General features: G+C 38.0%; 1 protein-coding gene and 1 long non-coding RNA gene across 2 annotated transcripts in view; one reads left to right on the top strand and one right to left on the bottom strand.

Annotated features, from left to right (window-relative positions):
• Positions 1 to 8,414, bottom strand: part of LOC149137204 (uncharacterized) — a 47,514-nt gene that overhangs the window by 4,399 nt on the left and 34,701 nt on the right. The window lies entirely within an intron of this gene.
• The window catches only part of LOC106867489 (uncharacterized), a 36,487-nt gene continuing 33,988 nt past the window's right edge, over positions 5,916 to 8,414 (top strand). The window contains exon 1 of the mRNA XM_014912374.3: positions 5,916 to 6,943. The gene's annotated coding sequence lies outside the window, so the exon portion shown is untranslated. The remainder of the gene's footprint in view (positions 6,944 to 8,414) is intronic.

Raw genomic sequence — 8,414 nt, forward strand, 5'->3', positions numbered from 1 at the left:
GGATCAGCACCACACGGTATGACAGGATTGGCTGTTTGAACTACATCTACTGCTCTGTATGTGGAGGCGCAATGGCCAAGAGGTTAGGGCAGTGGACTCGCGGTTTCGATTCCCAGACCGGGCGTTGTGAGTGTTTATTGAGCGAAAACACCTAAAACTCCACGAGGCTCCGGCAGGGGATGGTGGCGAACCCTGCTGTACTCTTCCACCACAACTTTCTCTCACTCTTACTTCCTGTTTCTGTTGTGCCTGTAATTCAAAGGGTCAGCCTTGTCACACTGTGTCACGCTGAATATCCCCGAGAACTACGTTAAGGGTACATGTGTCTGTGGAGTGCTCAGCCACTTGCACGTTAATTTCACGAGCAGGCTGTTCCGTTGATCGGATCAACTGGAACTCTCGACGTCGTAAGCGACGGAGTGCCAACAACTGCTCTGTATAACAAAATACTAACGTGACGTGATCAACTTTACCGCCCTTTTGAGATAAGATTAAATGTCGTGTCGATTTATTTTTTCATAACGTATCCTGGGTGAGAATGAAATTATAAAAGAAGAAATATATTATCCTTTTCGGTGACGGTTTGTAACCGACTGAACTTGTTTGAGGATGATATTTACTCGATTGTCGACATTTAACACTGGTTTCGCTCATTGTTTTGATATGTCATATTTTTTCATCATTAAATAATAAAACTGTCAACATTTTTGATGACACAGGTATGCTAGTAAATAAAAAAGTCGATATTGTTACATCGATAAATGTGCGAGACAAGTGGAGGAAACACTTATTTTTTCTCGAGACAATGATTCGAGTTAGAGAAAAATATATTGTTAAATGAAATAAAGTGATAAAGGATTGGTTTCGGAAAAATCCGGTTATTATAAATAAATGTAAGTTGTTTACTTTATATCTACTATAGAATGTAAGGATATGGAAACCAGATAAAATAACGAGATGAAAGAGAAATTTAAAAAATGGACATAGTGAATTCTCGTCGATTTCGATCATCGGAACTACTCACTCAAAAGTGTTTATTGAGTTGTTCTTTCTTTTGGAAATAACAATTAAACTTCCCTCGGATCACACCCTTCCATCTTAAAACAAAGAAGAACATTGAGTAATTTAGTCTTAGATTCCGTCTAAAATGACGGGATTGTCGCGACTTTGGCAATTAGTTTGTTCGCTCAGGGCCGAACTACCAAAGTGATAGAGCTTGACATGTGATGTTAGATACTAATTGAATCATTAACGTAATCTTTAAGCAGGATCAGCACCACACGGTATGACAGGATTGGCTGTTTGAATTACATCTCCTGCTCTGTATAACAAAATACTAACGTGACGTGATCAACTTTACCATCCTTTTGAGATAAGATTAAATGTCGTGTCGATTTATGGATCTTTCTGATTTGGCGGGCGCCACTTGTTTTCTTAACGAAACACTTTCAAACTTGGGACACTGGTAGAATGTGTCATATAAAACATCTTTTACTCTTAGTGCTATTAAGAAAATTTTATCTTTTTAAAGTAATTTCGTGTCAAAATTGTCGTATTTCGGTAATTTCAACCAATCACTGACGACTATTGACGTGAAAACAATTACCGTTGTGGAATGTAAACAAAAACGTCCTAACGGTGTAATGGGATCTTTTCCCTTAAATAAAATTAGTGCCGTTGTTTGTCAACAACTATCGGCGGTATTGTTATTTATGACATCGTTCGTGCGTTTGTACTGGTTTTGGTTTTAGGGTTAAGGTTCGGGTTTTAGAGTTATGGTTAGGGTTATGAGTATTGGCAAAAATACTCATAACCCTAACCCTAACCCTAACCCCAAAACCCTAACCCTAACTCTAAAACCCGAACCCTAATCCTAAAACCCTAAAGCTAAAACCAGTACAAACGCACGAATGATGTCATAAATAACAGTACCACCAATAGTTGTTGTTGACAAACAACAGCACTAATTTTGTTCAAGGGAAAAGATCCCATTACACCGCTAGAACGTGTTGTTTACATTCCACAGCAGTAATTGTTTTCACCTTAATAGACGTCAGTTATTGGTTGAAATTACCGAAATACGACAACTTTTAACATGAAATAACTTCGAATATAAATTTTTTTCACTGTTCTATAAGACAAAATATACAAGTATACGAAGTTTTGAAGTGTTTCGGTAGAAAACACACTAAATAAAACATAAATAAAAAGTGGCACCCGCCAAATCAGAAAGATCCCGATTTATTTGCCAGTAAATTTCTTTGTAATCGTAATCTTCACTGTTTAAAAGGTATTTGCATAAAATTTCATTAAAAGATACCTATTTTCCAGAAATTTATGAGGGGGAAAATGTTGGGTCCTGTGAATTTTATGAAACTCTTCTCCCCAACCGCTCAGAACATTTGCAGGAAGGACTGTTTCAACGAAGTCGCGTATTGTCCTAGCCTTCGAAACGCCGAGTAGATAAAACAGGGACAACTGACGAAGGGGTATACTTTTTATGTTGCATGCCTCGTTTCTTTGTTTGTTTGTTTCGTTCGAAGAAAGTTCGTTTTCTATGTTTTCGTTTCTCATTGTGTTCAACGTTTTTTGATGCATGTTTATATATACATATATATGTAGGTATGTACATATATGTATGGATATATGCATATATTTATATATTATTTATATTATTATATACATATATATAATCAATATATATATATGTATATATATATATATATATATATATATAATCACTCCCCCCCCCAAAAAAAAACGAAGAAAAAACAACGCGAACACATGGTACATGCAAAGTACTAACAGACACTCAGGGAAGAAAAGAAAGATGGTTTCATGTTCACCGTGCAAATGACTAAGAAAAAGAGTCTAATAATGGGGCATATGAGCCCTCGACAGAAAAAAATAGGCTTTCCCGTACGCATATATATATATATAGGCGCAGGAGTGGCTGTGTGGTAAGTAGCTTGCTTACCAACCACATGGTTCTGGGTTCAGTCCCACTGCGTGGCACCTTGGGCAAGTGTCTTCTACTATAGCCTCGGGCCGACCAAAGCCTTGTGAGTGGATTTGGTAGACGGAAACTGAAAGAAGCCCGTCGTATATATGTATATGTATATATATATATATATGTGTTTGTGCGTCTGTGTTTGTCCCCCCAACATCGCTTGACAACTGATGCTGGTGTGTTTACGTCCCTGTAACTTAGCGGTTCGGCAAAAGAGACCGATAGAATAAGTACTAGGCTTACAAAGAATAAGTCCTGGGGTCGATTTGCTCGACTAAAGGCGGTGCTCCAGCATGGCCGCAGTCAAATGACTGAAGAGAATAAAAAGTAAAGAGTATCAGATGGCCTTTGTTGTGTAGCATTCCTCGGAATGCTGCATAAATTGTTGACTTTACACTAATGTCTGAAATGAAGATCAGTAATTACGAAATGTAGTTTCAGTTATCTCTATATATCATCTTACTTCTATTGTATTTAAAATAAATGACTAATTTATATCCTAATGTGAACAACATTACGCATCGGCAACTTTCCGTCTGTACGGCCACGACAGCGGAATGTATGTGTGTTGACTGATATGACGAACGGCTGGAGGCGAAACTCTTGACAAAAAACAATGAGGTGGTAGGTCCAAGGTATATAAAAATACACATTTACCGTTCAATTACCAGTTATTATCGCAGGAGTTGCAAGATATTTACAATTACAAATTAGCAATTCATGCATGTGCTTCTATTTGGTTAATTTGCTTATATTTGGTTACAAATATAAGCATACAAAAATAAAGATATACTACATGCATACAACTGCTTACAGAAATAGAAATTAATGCATAATTTTTTCTATGTTCATAATTTTTTGTTTACAATATTGAAAGATGCCACTAAAGAAAAGATGTAATCTCTCCAGAAACAACTATAAAGCAAAGAGAATTGTAGAAAACCGAATGCGAGAATCTCAAGAGAGAAGGGAGATGAGACTTTCTCAAGATCAGCAAAGGCATGCTGCAGCATGTTAGATGAGGTCTCACTACAGAAGGGAGATGAGACTTTCCCAAGATCGGCAAAGGTATGCTGAAGTACGTCAGATGGAGTCTCAATACAGAAGGGAGATGAGACTTTCTCAAGATCATCAAATGCATGCTGTAGCACGTCAGATGGAGTCTCAAGACAAACGAGACGACACTTTCTCAAGATCAGTAAACGCATGCTGTAGCACGTCAGACGGAGTCTCAATACAGATGGGAGAAGAAACTTAAAAAAAAATTTCCAAATGAAACTATTGGCATGTGCTGCTCAGGTGGTAAGGTAAAACTGCCAGCACTACCAGCTCCTCCTCGACCTCTTATAGATCTTCTGGAAGGCACTGCCATCCAGTCAAAGAATTTTCTGAACAATATCAAACAATACAACTCTGTATTTCAAATGACATCACTTGGTGCATCTAAGGAGATAGCTGAACATGGATTTACGCCAACGTTCAAAGTTCAAGGGCAAGTCTATCACCTCATTGGTTCCGTTACCCACAAATGAACAACCACACTTCCTCCAAATTTACTTCGCGAGTGATGTAGGACAACAAACCCGAAGGAGGTGTCAAAACTTCAGACGATGGGTCATGTTAGACGCAACGCCGACTGCCGCAAAGGAGAGTATATCCGCTCACAGCTTTTCGGTGCGTTCAAAAATCACATACCTCCCACCCACAATTTCCCACGACAGGTTAGGGCCTGGAATACTCCAAACGGAAGCATGACATGTCGCTAAGTCGAATTAGCACGTCATTTACTCTACAAATGTTTTGTCGTCAAGGCTGCACTCCCTCGTATCACCTCTTTCAACATAACTGTAATATACTGTAATATATATATATATATATATACAAACTATGCCATTTTAATCACGAACAATGCCGGGTATCTCTGCTAGTATTTAATAAAGGAAATGATTTATTATTATTCATTTTTACCACACGGGCAATATGAATATGTACATTAGTGTACAGCTATGGTTTCTGATACAGGCACTAGGCTAGTAATTTTGAGGTAGTGATTAGTCGAGTCGATCGACTTCAGAAGTTGAGTAATACATTGTTTTATCGATCTCGAAATGACGAATGGTGAATCTGACCTCAGAACATAAAGAAACAATAAATTCCGCAAAAGTTTTTTCCCCAGTTCTAACGGATTCTGCTAGCTCGCCGCCTTGACAAAAATAAAATACTGATTTCCTAGTTAGGCACAATCCAGCAACTTTCTAGGAGAGGGCGGTAGTCGATGCCATCGACTTCAGTACTTGATCGATATTCTATTTTATCGACCCCCAGAAGGATGAAATGCAAAGTTGACTTTGCTGGTATTTGAACTCAGATTGTAAAGATCACGAACAAATATCGCAAAACATTTTTCTGACGCTCTAACGATTCTAGTGATTCGTTTCCCGAACAAAAATATAATAATAACAAATAATTACGATTTTCTATGTTGTACCATAAATATAAATACCTCGATCACGACGAAAGGCATTTAGTTGATCGATCAACTGAATTCCTACTCGTGAAATTAATGTGTTAGCAGTTGGGTATTTCAGAGTCATGTACACCCTTAACACTAATCTCTGACCGAGTTTGTGTTACACATTGTTAAAAGGCCAGGCCATTAAATTAGCGATATACTCCAGAGAGAAAGAGAAAAATCAACCCTAGTACTGAACTTGTATTTCTTTTTAACGGTAAAAGCAATGTTGATGTCGGTAGGGTTCCAACCGAGAACGTAATGAAGCGGAACGAGTACCTCAAGGTATTTTTTCCAACGCTTTAACGATTCATCCATAATCATTTACGATATATATTGACAAACTTGTTATAGGGTGAACATCTCAAATCACTGGGATAAATTAGTCATAATAAATAATATAATTTATTACATAACATAGATACAGAAGAAGAAACAGCTAATTATAATTGAATCCTCTACTTGACTGGCATTATTTTATCCGAAAAGGTCAGAAGTAAAATTGATGCAGACATGGTTTGGAATAACTAATACTAAATAGAAGTCCAGTCCAAAAACAAACCTAAGAGCCTCTCCACGGGCGCCCGATATTCTAGAAATAACAGCTAACTTCCTTTGAAAATCCTACCGTATCTTAAAAAAAGAAGACCAACATATTGCATTGGGCTCATAAGCACCCTGGGCTTGGAGAAAGTCGGGATGGTCATGGCTGGAATATCTTTGGTCATACGTCTGGTCGATCAAAGCTTTCTTGAGGCAAAATAAATGTAGGAGAGTTACCCACCCACTTCGATGGCGTTTCAAATCATGTATATACTGAAGCTATTTATTTAAAATTAATAAAATAAAAAATTACATTTTGTTACGTTTATTCAATTATATCGATAACATTGATTTCAACCATTTCAAAATTAACCCCTGTCGCTGTAATTTCTCGGTTTCTTGCCATTATACCCTCCCTTCCACTTAATAGTTCAGTGGCGTTCCTATTTATAATGAGACGCTGAGGGCACCAGCTTTTGCCTTTCAGAGTAAAGCCGAGCGCGTGAGGTCACGTCCACAGTGACAGCGTTTCAATCCTCTCGCGTTCCTCGATATCCAGAAAGTTTATATATATATTTTTTTCATAGCGAAATTTTACAGACTTTTGGTAAGAAGACATTATCGAAGAAGACAGAATATCCGTAGAAGGGATAAATTCTTTTTTTTTTTAAGTCACGTCGTCTTTGCCATTGAAGCCAACATTTTGGTGTTCTCTTTGTTAGGTTCTTATTCTGAATAATTTGCTTTGTTATCAATTAATGCAATTGTGATTCTAATTCTGTTCACAAAGGAAAAAAAATAAAAGAAAAAAAGTTTTACGAACGGCAACACTTTGTGATAAGCAACAAACAAGAAATATAAATATTCTGAGAAGATCTGTAAGTATTTTAATTGTTAGATTTTTTTTATTTGATAACATTAACTTCATATATGTAGTAGGGTCGAATCGATCAACTTGTATCACTTCTCTGATAATTTGTTGTAAGCGCCATTGCGAGAAATTAATGTGTACGTTAGTTATTAAGCTTTATTCAGAGCTAACAGTTTACTTTACCTAATTTTTATTATTGTTTGTCCTGTCGACATTACAAGAAATAAATTTTTTTCTTTAGATACACGATTTCGAGATGTATTCTTAGAAATAGTAATTTATAGTAACTTGGAGATAAGCTCTCAGAAAGAGATGACCTAGTTTCACGACCAACTAGAGACAAGTCAGACCCATCGTTTTAAGCAAGGAAGGACACGTTACGTGTAATTTGAGATATTCCTAGATGGATGAGATTGTTATGGCTTTGAGCAGAGGTCTGCTCATCAAGAACGATCTAAAGTTAAACAACTTTCATCACTAATGACCAGTTTTACTTCTGACAAGCCAATAAGGGGTCTCTATGTAGTCACCCGATTTTCATAAAATAGCAGCTGAATTTCTATCAAATACACCTCAGCCTTACCCTATCTAAACAAAATTGAAGAATACATTGGATAATGAAGTTCTCGATATATTATCGGGAAAAAAAGACAGGATGGTCAAGGCTGGAATTATCGGTTAAAAGAACAACTTTTCTAAACAATTTGCGTAGCATGACTACGATTTCAAGTGAAGCTTAGTCTCAGGGGAATATCCATCCAGTGGTGCAATGATGCCCTTGGCGCCAGAGCAAGCCCACACATGCTGCGAGGCAATGCAACAAAGCTTCTATGAGAAAGGAACCTTGTTGTACACGATACCAATGGTAGAACCGAAATCCTAGATAGAAGTTCCATCATATTCCTTGGTGAGCGACAAAATGGAACATGTCCCCAGCACACAACACTTACTGTGGGGAGCAACCTGACAACCAATACGGATTGAAAATCAGTGACATGACCCGGAATATTTCCATGTCTGATCCCCTCTCCTTGATAGCCCCTGCGCTCCCTGTTATCGAAGAAGATTCAAAATTGTCCGCTGCTAATGCACTTCTGCAAGATCCACCAGATGACCAGGCGAAGGACTGAGCCATACCGGATGACCGGTTGAAGAATTGGGCCATAGCAAGACGTCGTCCTCTGAGGTGTACGTTAATCGAGAATGAAGATGGCCTGGGATGTTCTATATTTTCTTTTGAATGTTGTAGCCAGTCATTTTCGCATTTTTACAACCCATGGATTTAGCTCATTCCCTTGATCACCGGCATAGGCGCGGGAGTGGCTGTGTGGTAAGTAGCTTGCTTACCAACCACATGATTCCGGGTTCAGTCCCACTGCGTAGCACCTTGGGCAAGTGTCTTCTACTATAACCTCGGGCCGACCAAAGCCTTGTGAGTGGATTTGGTAGACGGAAACTGAAAGAAGCCAGTCGTATAT

The sequence above is a fragment of the Octopus bimaculoides genome, chromosome 2, assembly GCF_046866305.1.
Source record: "Octopus bimaculoides isolate indiv1 chromosome 2, ASM4686630v1, whole genome shotgun sequence".
NCBI lineage: Eukaryota > Metazoa > Mollusca > Cephalopoda > Octopoda > Octopodidae > Octopus > Octopus bimaculoides.